Genomic DNA, 18,593 nt, shown 5'->3' with positions numbered 1-18,593 from the left:
TATTTTCATCCCTTTGAAGAATATGATCTTTAGTGTCTTTTCCTTCAGTTTGCCTGGCTGCAAAATGGAGATATTTCTGTAGGAAGTTTGCCATTCTTTCACACCCGTGAGGATTTTTTGAGACATTTGAATAACGAGTGCAAAGCAAAATCAAATCAGTGTTATATACCATGAGTGGAAAGAGTCCTGTGAATGTTGGTACCTGAGCAGAGTCATTAATCCTAGAAGACTTAATGTGCCACAGTGTATTGGAAATCAAAATACTGAAACTGCAAATAAAATAACAATTGAAATTGGAAACATTTGTAACAGTGAAAAAAATGAATTTTAGTATCTTCTAAGAGCCAGGTTTTCTCTGTTAAAATCAAGACTATCTTTCTGAAATAAGTAATTCATGGAGTTACAGACTTGATACAGAAATCAGAACTGAATTTCCTTGCTTATGTATGCAGAAGAAAATGATCTCTTCTGGTCTAAAATATCCATGCATATACATATTTTTTTTGGCTGAACACTCAGTCATAAGTTTGTGGCTAAATCGTACTTTTCTCTAGAGGGATTTAAATTCCATCAAACATATTATTTTGAACTGTTTAATGTAAGCTTGTTATGTAGACAAACATAATGGCCCAGCTGTTTACTTTAGGCAGCTCTTTCCAACTGTATGGATAAACACATGTTGCAGATACTGCGGTTCTCCAGCATGGACCTCCTTGAATAAAGTTTATATTGCACGTGCTCAATGTAGTGAATGACACTAATGTGTCTAAGTAGAATCAAAATTCTACAGACGCTTCATGCCTCAAGTGCATTGTTTGTGTTTGGCAGAAGTAGGATTGGTGTTGGTAGGCCTGTCAAACAAAATTCAGTACCTTTGGTTATGCCTGAGCTAATACGGCACGGGTCATGATGTCTACTGGACGTGTGCTTCAGATATTTCCATGTAGGGTGGGATAATGGACACAAACCCTGTAAGTACAGGGGCAGCTGTCATGCCACGGGTTGTAAGGAGTAAGGTTTATTGTGCAATGTGGCATACAAGCAGTTTGATAATACTCTTCATCATTTGACAAAGACTTGAATCCTGTGTCTTACATGACACACACGGCTAAATCATTTCAGCATTTTCAGAGCTGTTTCTCAGTTGAAATAACAGTCTTCCTTTTGTCTTCCTTTGCAGTTTGTAAGAAAATCAATGCAAATTGTAAATGTGATCTAACTTTGGAGCTAGTGGTGGAGTTTTTTTCAGCCTACATAATTCCATAGTTCTGTGATTTAAGAATATGTGATTTTGGTTTATATGCATGTAAGAATGAATCTGAACACTTTGGAGCCAGGTAGTTGGACATAGATACATAGATAGATAGATAGATAGATAGATAGTTAGATAGATAGATAGATAGATAGATAGAGTTTGAGCCATTCTAGCTGTGAAGCAGGCTGCAGACACCTTTACTGGCTATGGAGATGAGGTTCACTCTCTGTCTAACACTTCAGTGAAGGGTTGTGACTTCTGCCCTGTTAAATTCTCTGCCTGAATTCTTGGTTGTGCATTGGCTCAGCAGTTCATCAGAATAGCCTGAGCCTTCTGGGAACTGAAGGAAAAATAGCTGAAAGTTTGACATTCCATTTTTTTGTCTTAAAATATCTTGTTTGTGGATTTTTTTTTTTTCATTACCAGTGTTGCCTAATATTGCAAGAAGTTCACCAGGGCTACCTTTCCAATGGATTTTTGACAGATGGAGCATCATGTGTGCCCTAGGTATTAATTCTGTGTCCTAGCTTGACTTCTGACTATCTGGAGACATCTGCCAGTAAGAGGCAGTAATTTAGAGGCTTATTTAGAAAATGGTACTGGTCAGAAAAACAGGTGGTTGCTAGTGCTGGAGCTATTGTATGACTAATTGCCAGGCTGACTTTGAATGAAATAAATCTGTGATTAAATATTTAATCATATATATTATATATTTTATCATCATGGTATTTAGTGACAGAGTTTTGGGGTGGCAAGGTCCTGTATTTCTATGAGATTTTGGGGACAAGTCTGACTGGGAAGACAGGTAGGCACACTCTCTACTATGGGGCTAAATGAGAAGTTTGCCCTGGAGGGGAGGGTGGCACATGCAGGACAGTCAGCAAGGATGCTTTTTCTTTCGCTGGGAAAATTGCCCTTTTTTCCAGCTAGCACCTTTGATATCTCTGTTCCTGGAAGGACACCCAAGAGGAAGAAGTGTCACTGTAAAACTGCTTTTTCTCTTTCTTACAGGCAACACCTGTTGGCTGAGTTTCAGTTATTTTTGTCCACTGTTAAGCTTCAAGTGCAGGATTTGGAGATTCTGTCCAAGGAACTGATGAGTATAGATCATCAGGGCATTATGACATTTGTGGTTTGTTCTTGGAGAGGTGTTGGACTGCCCCACTGGCAGACCAGAGAGAAAGAAGGTTAGACATGCCAGTTTTTCCCAAACAGAAATAAAATAGATGACAACGTGGTCTGGCTAACTATGAATGAAATATGATTTTTAAACATACTTAATGCCTCTAGTATCTCATGCAAATGCTATTGCAGATAAACAGCATAAGGAGGAATCCATATTTCATAAGCAAAATAATGCTTTGGCTATTTTAACAAAGAAGGTAAAAATTACCAAACACACCGTTGGTGGAGCAATTGTTTGACTTGTTTGTGGGATAAATAATCAGTTGAAAATGTTGGCACTAGCACCTGCTGAGAATACAATGGAGAATTACTGTGTGGCTTGTGTGTTTGCAAGGTTAGACCAAAATGTGGGTAACATTTCTCACTTTGTTCACATGTCAACCCATGATGTGGTGGTCTCAAAGAATCATTGAGAGTTTCACTGTTCATTTCAGTGGAACCAGGATTTCATATGCATAATTTAATAGCATAAATATCTTGCTGGTTCCAAAATTCTCGTTTGCTACCCTAAACTATTGGACTTAAATCCTTTGTATTTGCAGAATCTAGAACTGGGCTCAAAGTCTGATTTTCATGATTTAATATGAGTAAACTCTGTTATTTCCCAGATTGATAACTTAATATGATTGTGCAGTTTTTTTCTGACTTAACCTTTTTTACAAGAAGAGAAAGTTTGACAGAATATTATGTGAAACATTCAGAATTATCCGAATTCTTAAATATGGTGTCTTGGTTAATAATGGAGAACTGAGGTGTTAGTCTGCAAAATCTGTGTTGCATAAAGAAAGGTTTTGTGATATATTTTTTTTAAATGGTATTTTACAATTTTGCACAGAATAGATCATTATTCTTTGTGTGTGTGTGTATCCTGTTCTTTCATGTTACTGTAGAGCCTGAACAGATCACAGAACTCATGTCCCAGATATACCAACAACCAACCTAGAATTTATATGTATGTAAGAAGTCTCAGATTTTCAAATATGCAGTTAAAAATACGAATGTCACTGTTGCTATATATTTTCCCCCAATCTCATTTAGGAGTCAAGCAACCAGTTTGTGGTGAAGTTTTCACAAAAACATCAGATGCAGTTTCATAAAAGGCCTAAGCTATTAAATTCTGACAAAATTAAAAGAAGAATTTACAAAAAAATAACCAAGTAACTGGTTAACTTGGCATTTTAAATGGACTTTGGAAAAGGAAACTATTTCCTTATGATGATACAGAACATAGTGTATCACAGGAAAGAAGAAAGGCAGGGCCATTTAGAATAGTCATCTTATAAATTCTTGTGAGGTGACAGAATCGGCTGGAATGCTGGACCAGGTTCTGTCAGGCCATCATGATTCATTCTTGTATGCAGTTTTATGCGTTATAAATTGCAGACTCGGATCATCTTTTAAAGCAAAATATTTGGAAATAATTTAGATCTACAGCTATCTATTTAGTTCTAAATGTCATCTTTCCTGCAAACCGAAGGTGTCAGTGCAGAATGAGGTACAAGGAAAATACTGAAGAAGCTCAGTATCTTTGGTGGATAATCTTGAAAGGTATCAGTAGGGAATATACAAGAATTACCAAAGAATGACAGATTTTCATAACCGTTTCTTCATTATAATGCTTAGGGAAAGAGAGGTGAGTCATACTCTGGATCCATTTTATTTTTCAGTGAACTATGGGAGGTTTCATTATGCTCAGTTTGACTTTAACTGCAAAAGCCCTTCATCTGGAGTATATCTGACTGTAGTGATCATTAGCAATGATTATATTTTAAATTGAGATGCTGATAGCAGAGGAAGTGGGAGATTTTACAGAAAGGACATCAAGCAGTCTTAATATGCAGACATACAAGTTTTTCATGGTGATTAAAAATATACATTCATGGTCTACTTTTATGTAGGTTTCCTGAACATCTAAGAATTTATATTACAGCTTATGATTTAAGTGTTTTGACAGTTGTATACTCTAGTCCATCATTTTTCTGTTAGTGAATGACAAGTTTTTGCAGTCAGAAATATTTTGACTCACTACACTTCCCCAAAATCTAATGGAAAGGACTTGTTGTAAAATCATTACAAAATAGTAAATAGTCTGCAGTGGACCTTTCATAAAAGATCTTACTCTACAACTGTGCATCTCATATTCCAAATTAATCATATGTATTCATTAGAAATTGGGCTCTGTCAGCTGCACACATGCAGTTATGCTAAAAGATAACTGTTTGGTTGAATGTGTGGAAAAAGAAGCATTGGCTCTCAAAATGTGGGGACAGACGTGAGGACTAATTTTCTGTTGTACTTTCCCTAGGATGCAGCTTCCTCAGACAAATGGTACCTGAAGGGCAGGGCTATTAGTTTTTCATGAGAGCCCTTCAGCTGCTAAAGAGCTGTTCAACACAAAGTTGATTGTATCTGCACGTTGCAGTGTCAGAGATTTTGTTGCCTGCTTAACCAGCACCATGCCATCTGGGGAAAACAGCACCTCTGCAAAAAGAAATAGAAAAGTGCTGTTGTATCCCAGGCAGCAGGATGTGCTGCTCTGCTTTCACAGCCCAAGCAGGCACCATTGCACGGTGCTTTGTTTTGGATTTTGCAGTCTGTAGCTCAGAGTTCAGTTTACTGCACTTGTTTGCATGGTGTTAGTATGCCCAGTGGCTGCAATTCTGGCTGATCATAAAAGGGGGAGAGACTTCATGGTCTGCACAAGAGATCCTTAGTGTCTGTTCAAAGGCTGGACAACAGAGAATATCCAGTAATTGTTGTAAAATTGCTGGTATTGTTGTAAAAGCAAATACTTAATAATACATGCTGGATTTATCTGTAAACCTCCTTGTTTTATCTGAAAGTAATAATCTAGTCACTTTTTATTTGCTGAAAGCTCCACGTGCACTGAATATTACTACATCTGTACTAATATACAGGTACACTATCCATTAGTACATGTATACCAAAGAAAAAATTCATTTTATTTCTTTCTACTTCTGTAAAACCTCTACACTGTACACTTACACGATACATTAAAGAACTCAACAAGAAGTTCAGCTTCTTGATAATTTAAGGTTACTAATTATTATGATTTATCATTACCAAAAATCTGTCCAGTGCTGTGCTGAGTAAAACTCTTAAGGTCTTGGAACAAATGAGTGACTTATGAAATAAAAGATGAAGAGAAGTATAGAGAGCTAAGGAAATCCGTGAGAATCTAAAGTGAGTTAGTATTTTCATACAATCCTTATTCTCCCTGTAAGGTAGTCTTGTTTTACTTGGTTGCATTTTTTTTTTCCCATGCGGTCTACTTTATACTGAGCACACACAGTGGATTTCAGTCCTTGCTTTGTCATAAGGTTGCCTTGGATAAAGCCTTTGTTGTCACTCTGAGGCAGTTTTTGAAGGAAGATGAGGCAATGGTAGGCATTATCTATGAATGTCAGAATATCATTCTGATAGTCAACATCTTAGAGCGACTTTGATAAAACTTGAGTTTTCCTGGTTCCTCTGTGGAAGTGAGGAGGTAACCAGCCCTGTTTCTCAGATGTGAACACTTGTGGTAACATAATGACAAGTCATCTACCATAGAGAGACCAGGCTTTGTTTCAAGAGAACGCTGGGAGCAAGCCAAGATAAGGCTTTTAGAGTACAGAAGCATATGACTGGCCTAGATTAAAAAGATACTCAGAGAAAATATTTTTCTCTGTGGTCATACCATACTTAACTGCCGTCAGCTTGCTAAGCATGAAAATACACTGCTGAATGCACCTTTCAATTAATTTTAATGTGAACAACTCTTCAGGATAATTGATGCACCGTAATAGAAAATTAAAATCTAGGGGAAGTTCAGGGGAGTGAAGGTAATATTACATTTGCTGGAAGCGTACACATAGATTTGCCTGCAGGAAAGAAGAGGCTTGTTCACTACAGTCATTTGGGTGAGGCAAAGGGAATTTTTTATTGAACTTACTAGGCAAATAAGTATACACAAGCAAGGAAAATTAGTACACTGAAGGTGTAACAAGAAGAGTACTGATCCCTTCTCTCTGGTACCCAGTGACAGGACCTGAGGGAATGGCCTGAAGCTGTGTCGGGGGAGTTATGTTAGATATCAAGAAAAGGTTCTTCACCTAGAGGATGACTGGGGATGATAATAGGCTGCCCAGGGAAGTGGTCGCAGCACCAAGCCTGACAGAGCTCAAGAAGTATTTGGACAATGCTCTCTCAGGCACAGGGTGTGACTCTTGGGGATGGTGCTGTGCAGGGACAGGTGTTGCACTCAGTGATCCTTGTGAGTCCCTTACAACTCAGCATATCCTATGATTCTGTGATTCTCTTGAGATGTGGACTACTGTGTTTTATTTTTATAGTCTGATGCTGAAAGGAGCTCATAGGTGCTGGTTTTACTGTGTTTGTCACTGCTGCTAAAAGCTTAAGAGCAGAACTATTTTCATAAACTAAAAATGGAAGAAATTTTACACAGCAGGACTACTCATAAAAATAATTTTTACACTTTTTGGCCACGTGTCTCTTATTAATTCCTTATGGTTAGTCAAAGTGTCAACCCTACAAATAAACTGAAATGCAAGCTTAGAAAATCATGCAGCTTACATGTTTCTTTGATAAGCGAAACCATATGAAATTACACATATGATTAGATCTGCTAGTCTCTGTGGAATAACAATTTTTCCCTAACTGCCAAGCAGCAAAATGAAAAGCTATAGTACTCTGGCCCCAGCTCTGCAAATTTTTTGCCAGTTTTAGCAGCCGTTTGTCACATGCAAAATCACACTGATTTTAATGGAGGGGATTCCGGGATTTAGGTGCATTAAAGGCATTTTATTTCTGAACAAATTCTTCATCCAGCTCGTAAGATTATAATGTTATTTTGCATACAAGATGCAATAACTCTGATGAATTTGCTGTAAAATTGTTGAGATTCTAAAATTAAGAAGGAAATACAGATAAGCAGATATTTACAAATCAGGCTGTCCCTAGAAGTTTATGCTAAATTTATAAACATAAAGCATACTTCTGTCACTATACCAATAACAATTTAAGTTCCCGTAATTCCTGTGGGTAAATTAAAATGACTCTTTTAAGGTTATAAAAAAATCAGTGTTTTCAAGTTCCACAATAATGATGATCGTATTGTTTAATAAGCCAATTTAATACTGAAGCATAAATGTTTAAGAATGAAAAACAAGATCTGGTCTCTTCAAATTTAAGAACACCTCCAAAGTCTCCTAAGCATATAAATAGTAAAACATAGCAGCAATCATCTTGAAAAGCAGCAAAGCACACATCAAGAATTACTGAGAATAAAAAAAAAATAGTTCTGAATTCCACATAACATTCTGATCCCATCTAAATGGATGGCAACCTCCTGTTGCTTGAACTTAAGATTTAACCTTTTGTCTTGTTATGTGCTTTCAAAGCACATATAGGCATTCAGATGTCTAATTGATAAGACAAATGACTTGAAAATAATGCAGAGCATGGGGAAAGGGAGGTGAAGCATAAGCAGAAAACCTGGAGAAGAAAGTTAGCACTAGAATTTGAACTTCATTTCCAAACTTTTTTCTCAACTAAAGATTAGTTCATGTAACACTCTTATAACTAGGAAACTTAAAAAAGTATGGGATTATCTTCATTTTTATGGGATGCTTTTACTTACCACTCTCCTTCTGCTGGGAGGGATAAGATGGATTGTTTTTGTATTTTTTTCCAAAATCCTCAGCTGTAGCTGGTCCTGTCTCCACACCGGGCGGACGCTGGCCTCCGGCTAACTCAGATCTGCACAGCTATAAGATGTTCCCAGTTCAGATAGGCACGCAGGTTATCTTTACCTGCTGGCTCAGCTTCTCAGCAGCAGTTGGACTAAATAGTGTTGTGATAGCAGCGGCAGTAGAAAAGGATGGCTCTCAGCTTATCAGGTTAAAAGATGTTTATTCAGGCCAAGCTGCAGGAAGTCCACAGCTGGTCCAAACCGCAGGCCAGAAAGACCAGAGAGCAAGAGAGCGAGAGAGTTTGAATCTCCCTCCTCCACCTTATAACTGGGAGAGGGGTTCAAGGGAGGTTACAACAAGACAACAAATCAGGGGATTCAGGGGGTAACAAGGTGTGCCCACCCCCAAGCCTCTGACCATTGACACCAAGGGCAAAGGAATTCTGCCCCGGGGATCTATCACCTGAAGTCCTCTCCGAATGGTTTCACAACCTTGGGAGGGGTCCCGAAGTGATAGGCAGGCTGCCCCAGAGCCGGGGGGGGGGCGGGGCGGGGGGCAGAGGGGATGTTCCAAGTCAGGTGAGGGTTGGGAGGACTGACACAAAACACCTTATTATACAGAAAACACAGAAGGGTTACAGAACTGGGGGTACAGTGAAATGAACTATAACATAAAACTTCTTATAAAAACCTAATAAAACAGTTCTTGCACCGCCACACTCAGCAGTCTTCCAGGAACAGTGAGCTAAGACTATGGATGTGAATTAAATTTTTTTCATAATGGGAAGATGGTAGTATGGGTCATCTAAAGAAGAGCTGTTACTTAGGAAATGTGCATTTGACTGTAGTATTGCAGGCCATCTGTATATCAGCTTTAAGCAAGCAGTTACGGGATGTTATGGGCAGCTGTTCCATCCAGCAGCTCCAGAGCCTGACAGATTTTTATGGCTGCTGGAGCCCAGCCTGGGGCGCCCTAAAACCTAGAGGTTTCCTTCCCAGATGATGGACATATCAGCTCCTTTCCTATTTAGAGGTTCGACCAGTAGCAAGGCTTAACAGACACCCCCGAGACACACTCACCCACAGAGAAGATGTGGCTGCCAGAGACAGGGTACTTTCTTCAACTGCATTCACACGCTTTCAGCAGTGATGTTACAGCCAGCTTCCCTTCCTCCTCTTCGACTGGTAAGGACTGGCATTCAATAGTGAAAGTACATGCACTTTTCTGCATCCCCCAAGCCTCCTCTGCCCACCCAACACTCCTGCCTGGATCCCGTTACCCACCCCATGGTTCTCTGCTCACCAGCTGCTCCAGCTAGGTGTTTGTTGCAAACAGTCCCACAGGTACCTCACACTTGTGAATCCCCCAAAATACCAACATGGACTCTGCTCCCCTCATACCCCTGCAAGATCCCAGAGCTGCTCACTAGCTAGTTCAACTTGAGAACTGTGAGTGGATGCACTGGCATGCCTCATGCACACCCCTCAGTTTCTTAATGGCCCATCAATTATCATCTGGAGGGTTTTGGCATTGTCTCTGTCTATTCCTTTGTCTAGCAGTTTGTGTCCCTGTGCTTTTATCTCTGCCACTCTCAGATTACTCTCCCCCTGAAGAGGTGCTCGGTTGGATAAAGTTACTGAAGTAATGAACACTTCCCACATGCCCTACACAAACAGGCTTGTGGTGTTGGTGACAGTGAGAGCTTGAGCTCTGTAATCTGTTCTCGACCTACTCAAAGGCTGGGCAGGCGTTTGGCTAGTTAGTGTTCCTGATCTCTGACCCCAGTTCAGTGGCAGGTTTTGCAGTGGTGGTGTAAGATGTTAGTCCTGCAGCTGTCCATCCCTGCTCTTGCCAAAGGCTTCTGTCCATTTCAGAACAGCAGGTGTGAACACATGACAACTCCTCGGTTGCTACAGGTCATATTTTAGCATGTTAGCATAAATCACTAATGAAGATTAACAAAGCTTTTGCATGTTCATTGCAGCTTGCAGAAACTTTGGCCCTGGCACATCTGATCTGCTGTTCCACAAGGGCAAGACTGAACTGAGAAGTTTTGGAGATGGATGCAGCAGGGCAAAGCGCGTTTCCCTTGGTGGCAGCGCTCAACCCTGCTGAGCTGAAGCTGGAACATCTTAATTGATAAGAGTTCCAGTCACTGTTTTAGTAGCTTTGTAAACATAACTTATCTGTACGTATCTTCTAATCTTCATTAGCACTGTATCTTGCTAAATTTTGGTGCTTTTTAAATGTTTTTGTTCTGTTTCCCAGATTTTCAGTTTCCTATTGTACAGAGTTCAGTGTGAGAAACATTGCACTAGATTGAAGAGCTGGTTGGTGCCAGCTCCTAGAATTTTTGGCATAACAGATCTCTGTCTCAGATCTTACAATCCTTCCAGCAAAACTGAAATCCAGAATTGTTTCCTAAATAGGAAAAAAGTGAGAAGGATTGAGGAAAGTGTATGAAGAAAGCGTGTAGTGCAGACATGATGTGGAAGAGCTAGAGGCGCAAAGACCCAAGTGCAGAGAGAGTTAGTGGGATTTGCAATAGTGTATGACTTGTTCTCAAACCTCCTCAAGGATTTTATAATCTGCAGTGTACTATGTGTTAGAAATTGCATTTTTTTTTAAGAGATGCTAAGACCCAACTCTTTCATGTATACCAAGAGTAAATAAAATCTTACTCAAATGAGTAGCTCCAGTCTGTTCCACTTGAACTGTTTGTAATAGAAGTAATGCATCTTGGCATCTTTAAGTGCCCCAGAACAATTTCTGTGAGCTACTGTAATACTCTAACATTGAACACACTGTAGTTCACAGCAGGATTTCTCATGCACCGTGGTGATATCCCAGATGAGTCACAGCAAGATCATCTAGTCCAGCCAGCAAAGTACTGATTACGGCAAGAATGGCTGCAACTACAGGCAGCAAATCTCCGTCCCGTGTTCAAGAACATGACTGCATTTCAGCTCGAGGTTGATGCCATATCTGTCTTAATTCCTTGATTACAGGGGGGAGATTTTTTAGCCTGTCTTTTGTTGGGCTGGGGTTCTTTTTCCCCACCTCAGCAGATATTCAGAGAGAATGTAAACCACAGGTCTGTAATGTAGCTGTGAATTTTTATGACAGCACGGCAGCAGATGTTCTGTATTTGAATTCATTTTCAGATGCTACTATTTTGATAAACAGCATTCAGAGACTTTTTACTTTGTTGCCTAATGTTTTCCAATTTGGCATTATGGAGTTGAATGTTGAATTCTGAGACTAGAGAAAATGATAAGTTATGGTGGCTTTATCACCAACACAGATGAATTGAATAAGTGAACAATATGCACATTTGTGCAAAACTAACTATATATTTCAAAAATTCAATGAGCACCAGGAAAACAAATGTTTTCAGAGACAGACATCTTGTTCATTTCTAGGTTTTAGGGCTAATCCAAGGTTATTGTATGGAGGCTTTCTTCCTATGAGTAAAAGCTTCGTACTGAGCTTTTTGTTTCTTCTGATTTCTTCTAATTTCTTATTTTATTTTTTTCTGATCAGGTATACTTACTGTTACACTGCAGAGATCTTACTTAATTTCTCCCAGCACTTTCCAAAGCTACATGTGAATGAAACAGCTTCTGGGTGAAGGAAATCAGCTATTTTGGGAACTGCTAAAGGTTTCCTAGCAGGGAGTGTGGGGAGTGCAGGATTCAGTCAAAGTCAGCATGGAGGACCAGGACTCATCTGTGGAAGATTTACTTCATAGCTCAAGTGTGCCTGTTTAAGACATCTGGCTGTTAAATAACAGTTAGACGTGGAGGTTTAAGGAGTGACTTGATGGAGACATAATGGTGATGGGAGATAGATTTGATCACTCCCAGTTCTGCCTTCTGGAGCTGACAGGAGACTTGCCATAGACTTTCAGTAGCAGTCCATTACGGCTGCAAGAGATTTGGAGATCCGACCTTACTGCGGGATGAGGACGATTGGATTTGGCCTTGAGAGGTGAAGAGGTTTGGTGTAATGTCTGGGCACCTCTACGAAATTGTTCTGACTTGCAACAAAGACATTTCAAGTATGTGGGGTTTTATTTTGGTTTCTTTCCCTGCCCCACCTTAATTTTTCTTTGCAAGTTTGTCTTCTAAAACTAATTATTTTCAGCTTTAAAAGATGGTTCAGTTGGCTGCTGAATTTCTAATTGTGGCTTTCAGCATGTGATCTTTGGAATTCATGGACAGTTAATGGGGTTGGGTCTGTGGACAACTTCAAGAAACTTATGGAAGATGAGGAAAAAAGCTTGTATAAATTCTACAGGAGGTTGCATTGAAAATTTTTAGGTGTCTACAAACATCAAAAGTTTGAAATTCTCTGATGGAGGATATGAATATTTGACTAGGTGAACTATGGCTGCTAAGGCTTGCCCTCTTCTTTGCTTTTAGTCTTTCCTAGGCGTTTTGACTGGAAACTGGAATTTGGTATTTGCCCTTTGGCAGGTGGCATCATGCAGTAATCATGAAGTCTTTTCCCAGAAGACAAAAACATTTTCTTTTTCATTGTCAGTTTTAAGGCTGGCTGTTAGGACAGTGCAAGTAGTTCTGAAGTGTTTTGGCTTCAATATATATTATTTGTGTATTAAAGAGTAGAAATCGGTGCCTAATGTGAGTGTCAAATGCTGGACTTCTGAGTGCTCCTGAATATGTTAACACATTTATCTCTATTTTCTATATTGCTGTATAATAAACCTCTTACAAATAAACCTCTAACAGTCTAAATGACTACATTAAAAAGAGAACTTGCTGTACAAAAATATTGGCAGACACACAAAGTTAAGAAATAATAAAATGTGTCCTTTTGCTAGTTGGTCTGAGTTGTTCCTGCAACAAGTAAAACAAGGAGTAGAAAATACTTTTAAATTTGTGGGTTTTTTCTTTTTTTTTTTTTTTTAAGTAGCTGTATTTAAATTCTAAACATGGATTCAAAGCTTCATCAAGGTGTTGGCCTTGCAGTGAGTTGGAAGATTGATGTGTAGGCCTGAGGATGCAGTGTAACCAACTTCTTCCTCTGATGATGTATTTGTAGCAATATGTGAGGCGTGGGGACCGAGGGAAACATGGGAGTTGTAGGATGGTGAATTTAGCCACGGCCTTTCACCTGTGATGAACAATGGCATCTGTTGCCACCATCTGTTCTGTTTCTCTGCTTATCTTGCCATGTATGATACCAGGCAGGGTGCCCTAAATAGGGCACAAAGGGGTCACTTCAATGAAAGTAAAATGAATGCTGCTCAGAAGTCCCCAGGCAGCATTTGGAAGGATATGGTCTTTTGCCTGGCAGACAGGAAGATGCAACAAGATACTAAAAATGGGATTAATATCCTTCAAGGAAGTTTTCCTGACTGAGTTTCTATCCAGGGTAAGTACTATGTTGTCTGACAAAATACTGTAGTGAAAATAAAATTCAGAAACTCCATCACCCTTAGAGAATATCTATTTGGTGGAGCTTCCTGATTTAAAATAGCTTTGCAGCTACTGTTTAAAAATCTGTTCTTCATAAAACCCAGCAAGCAGGAATATGTAAAAGTTTTGGCAACCAACAGTACATTTCAGTAAGAGAACAATAGGATACAGTAAGGGAAAATAACTGGTTGCTGCAATAAACATCTTCAGCTTTTCTAATAAATCTACTCTATTTGGGCAGCAGCTTTTTAGCTCTTGGCAAGCTTGTAGGATGTTCTGTAGCAAAGACAAGAATTTTGAAAACCTCAGGGGGCAAGCCTGGCTGCAGTCTGTGACAGCTGGTAATGTATGAATCTAAAAATGGTGTGAGTATTGTTTAAAAGTTTCTTACAAGCAGCATAACTTGTGGAGATCAGAATCACAATTTATAAACAGATATTTTTTAATCAGATGCATTTCAGTTCTATGTGAAGTGTGTCTTTCTTTTGACAGAAGCTGTGTGATTTATGACTCATTCTGTAGCTGAAATATTTTGGTTAAAGAAATCACTTTTACGTGTGAAACATTTCATTCCGACTCATATTATTGACAATAATATGAAAGAAGAGTTGCTGTAAAGTTCCTTTTCATCGTATTTTTATTTAATCATTGTCAGAAATTCGAGCTAAATGGAGCTGAAATTGAGGATATACTACATGTATACCAGAACAGCAGTTTTGCTAATTAAATCTGTTTGCAGAAGTTGTAGTATAGATTAAAAAACTCACAATCCCTGTATGGGCATCCATTCCACATTCAGCAGATGGGTTTGGCTAAAGTAATAAACATTAGAAACAAAAGTTGAAACAACCAAAATATTTTTTGAGTGTTTGGAAAGTGAAACTTTTTTTTTCCCCTCACAAAAGGATGTATTTGGTCAAAATTTGCTCTTAAAAGTAACTTTTTATACTGGTAGTGACACACAGGAAAAAAAGTTGTTTGACCCAGAACTAGTTTTGATTGCTTAAGATTTTTCTAAGAAAGATAAAAGCTATTTATGTTCACGTTTAAACAATTCTCCATATTGTTCCATTTTCACAGTCACCCTTCTGTAGCAGGCCTGGGCAACCAAAATTCAGAATGCTGAGTTGGTGCATAGGTTGCTGGATATCCTCTAGAAATAATATTTTATTTTGCAAAGCTAGCACTGTTAAAAAATTTTTTCTTCTTTCATTTTACATTTTCTCATTTCCTGTGTGGTGTTCTTGTATGGTAGTGTGTGTGAAAGGAGTGTGTCAGAATATCCACACAATAATCTTTTAAATGACACCTAAAGGTCTGTGCTTGTATAAGTCAGTGCAAATTTTTCAATTCATGTCAGTAATTAGGATTTCATGCAGTGGTGTCACAGCCATCTTGATTTTTGTGACTCAGCCATCATACCTGATTTATTATTTTTCAGTCATGTATCAGGATGTGAGATTATGTTCCATAATTGTGGAATGGAAAAATGTTTTGGCAATGATGTGAGAAGTCTTGGAAAGCTGAAACAACTTGAAATTGAATGGAAAGACCTACCTTTGCTCCATACTGAGATGATACATCTGTACATTTGTGTTCTCAGAATTCAAGATCTCCTCGCCAGGGTAGGTATTTGGTATTCATGGTACTATTTCTTGTGAGAGGAGCAACATAATATCACAGATTCAGAGATTCACAGAATATTCTACATTGTAAGGGACCCACAAGGACCATCGAGTCAAACTATTAAGTAAATGGCCCATATCCTTTAATATAATTTTGTATTCATTGCACATCTAAAACTTCCATAGAAGCCAGTCATATGCAGTTAAAAAAGTAGGACCAGAATTATAAATGTAGGTGATTTTTTTCTTCTAATTTAGTTTAAATAAATAACACTAAATATAAACCCAACAGACATTTCCAGAATGAATTTTACTTGCCTTAAAAATGCAAAGTTTTTGTTGAGAATGGGGCACCAATAAGAGTAGCATCTGCTTAGCCATAAATTTTTGAAAAATCTTCTGACACACAGCAGGTAATTTCAGAGATAAAGCAAAAAGGAGAGAGAAAAATTGTATCTATTTCTCCACCTTCTATCTGGAGATAATTAAGTTCAGAGGTTCTGAAGGAACATTGACTGTGTTCCAGGATGGCCTCCACACCAGAAAATGAAATTAATCAGTCATTGCCATATTAAGTGAAAATGAATTAGTTGCAGACAAAACACTGTACTTTCATTAGTCATGTCAGAATGCAAATGGGAAGATATATATCTTTGCATAAACGTTCACAGATAAACAATATAATTAAATTCACTGTTGAAACAAACTAATTAAATTCACTGCTGTTATGCAACAGATATTCTCTTAAGTATATGATATTTGGCTTACAAGAGTAAGCAGTAGGTTCTTTATCTGTGTTTTGTCTATGATGATAGGAGAATTTAATTTTTGTTAATCTGGGGTGCCTGGATTCAGGCAGTGACTCAGGAAGACATCTGTGTTTGTGCTTAGCACTAACAGTCCATCTAAATCTCACTGCCTGCAAGCTTTTCTTTTGTTTTAATAATGTTCCCCTGAGGAGTACACTATGCAATCTGATCTCACAGTTTTGGAACTGTCCCTGAAGCTGGTTCCCATAAGATCACTTTTGTCCAATGACAAGAACTGAAACAAAGGGTTAGCTTTACATATTTCCAAGGAATTTTACTAATTAGTGTCAAAGCAACCTTCACTGAGCCTTTGCTTTAATTTCTGAAATGTATCTAATAACAGAAAACACTTAAAAATCACCTGTTAACTGAAAATTATTCCGAATTGAGAATAATTGAATTGAGAGGATGCAAAGTAGGTGAGTGGTAGTGATGTACACACCCTTGGGCGAGAGTTGTTAACTCCTGCACAGCTTGGAAAAGAACAGCAGGTCGCAGTCAGCGTGTCTGCCCCTTAGAAGCACAGTCTAAGGTATATATCTTCAGATACCCTTCAGTCATAGGATTGTTTAAGTTGGAAAAGACCTTTAAGATCATCTGACCAAGAGTCCAGCTATCAACCTAAGTCTGCCAAGTCCACCACTAAACCATGTCCCTAAGTGCCACATCTTCACCTGTTTTAAATACCTCCAGAGCTGGTGACTCAACTACTTCCCTGAATAGTCTTGTTCCAATGTCTGACAACCCTCTTGGTGAAGAAGTTTCTCATAATACCCAATGTAAACCTTTCCTGGTGCAACTTGAGGCCTTTTCCTCTTATTCTGTCACTTGTTACATGGGAGAAGAGGCTGACCCCCAGCACACTACAACCTTTCAGATAGTTGTGGAGAGTGATGAAGTCACCCCTGAGCCTCCTTTTCTCCAGGCTAAAATCCTCAACTCTCTAAGGCGCTCCACATAAGACTGACTTGTTCTCTTCAGGACACCATTTATGCTGCTTGACAGCAGCTGGGAGTAGAAGGCTCTGAGAAACAGGATTTAGAATAGCAGTAAGGGAAATTCATAAGAACGGGATTAATTCCTAAATTTTAGATTGGCTTTTAGAACAGCATTAAAGAGAGAATATTTTTAAAATAATCAAAGAAACATTTTCACTCAGCTGGGGAAGCCTTATGAGGAGTGGCTGAGGTTACTTTGTTCAGCCTGGAGGAGATTGAGGGGAGACCTCATCGTAGGCTTCAAAATCCTCTTATGAGGGGAAGCAGAGTGGCAGGCACCAATCTCTTCACTCTCCTCACCAGTGACAGGACACAAGGGAATGGCCTCTAGTTGTGCCAGGGGACATTTAGGTTGGATATTAGGAAAGGTTCTTCGCCCAGAGAGTGGTTGGGCACTGGAACAGGCTCCCCAGGGAAGTGGTCACAGCACCAAGCCTGACAGAGTTCACGAGGAGTTTGGACCATGCTCTCAGGCACAGGGTGTGACTCTTGGGGAATGCTGTGCAGGGTGAGGAGTTGGACTTGGTGATTCTTGTCAATGATTCTTGGGTCTCTCCCAACTTAGGATGTGCTATGATTCTCTGTAGAAGTTATTCTGAATGTTGACATCTATAAACCTATATATACACATATAGGTTTCTTTTAAGTTTTGTGTAAAGAACAAAATGTTTTCTGAGTAGCTGAATATTAAATGTAATATGTGAAGTGATCCCTATGAAGAGGGCTGTGTCGAAGGGCCAGCCTCAGTGTTTCAGCAAAGCAGACTGTTTAGGGAAAAAAAAAATTATATAATTTGTTTATCCTATTAATATGTTTATTTTCTGTTTGTATAAGCAAATCAGTCTTGAATGCATGGTATATTCAGTAATGTAGCACTTGTGTAATCATCTGATGATCTTTTGATGCTAAGTCCGCAAATTACATACACTGCTGACAAGAGAGAACTTTTGAATAAACTATTGCTGCTGCCTATATATGATAGCGATACATTATAATAAATGTTGTTTTCTATGTAGATTTATATTAGTCTTTTTCCCCCTCCACTGTAATTTTTCTACAGGAAGGCTCTTCAGAAGTTCACAGGTGGGCTGTGAACTACAAGGAAGCATTTTTTCGAAGTGCAAAATTGCAAGACTTTACAATTAGATTCTTTCAGCAAAGGACTGGTAAATCTTTGATAGTAATTTTATTAACACCTTCTGTATAGGCTTGTTTCTTATACACATAAACATACCTCCTAGCTATATAAAGCCTACTGTAACTTAAAGGAGGAATTACTGAATTTATGCATCATTTAACATATTTTAAATCTGCTTTTTATGTACAACTCAAGACCCCAAGTAGACTGGACTGCTGAAATAAAGAATGAAAAAAGCAAAGATTTTGTCCCAAAATAATGACAGAGCAATTCCTATAAACACATTAGGGAAACCAACAGTATGACTTCCGTATTCTTGTCTGATATGGTTTTTCCTCTTTTTATCAACAAAGACTGTTAGGCAGTAAAACCCTATAGATCTACAGATGGCAAAGGTGGGAATTCATCGGTTAAAAGCTTGTCTGAAA

The 18,593-nt window shown here is 38.7% G+C and overlaps 1 protein-coding gene across 2 annotated transcripts in view; it reads left to right on the top strand.

Annotated features, from left to right (window-relative positions):
- The window catches only part of TMEM200A (transmembrane protein 200A), a 58,547-nt gene that overhangs the window by 13,520 nt on the left and 26,434 nt on the right, over nt 1–18,593 (top strand). Inside the window, exon 2 of one of the 2 annotated variants that reach the window (XM_058419941.1) lies at nt 15,037–15,220. The exons of the other annotated variant lie outside the window; for it this stretch is intronic. The gene's annotated coding sequence lies outside the window, so the exon portion shown is untranslated. The remainder of the gene's footprint in view (nt 1–15,036; nt 15,221–18,593) is intronic. 2 annotated transcript variants of the gene reach the window in all.

Source organism: Hirundo rustica, chromosome 3 (assembly GCF_015227805.2).
Source record: "Hirundo rustica isolate bHirRus1 chromosome 3, bHirRus1.pri.v3, whole genome shotgun sequence".
Classification (NCBI taxonomy): domain Eukaryota; kingdom Metazoa; phylum Chordata; class Aves; order Passeriformes; family Hirundinidae; genus Hirundo; species Hirundo rustica.
The sequence above is the reverse complement of the archived record's forward strand: the minus strand, read 5'-3'. Positions and strand labels throughout refer to the sequence as shown.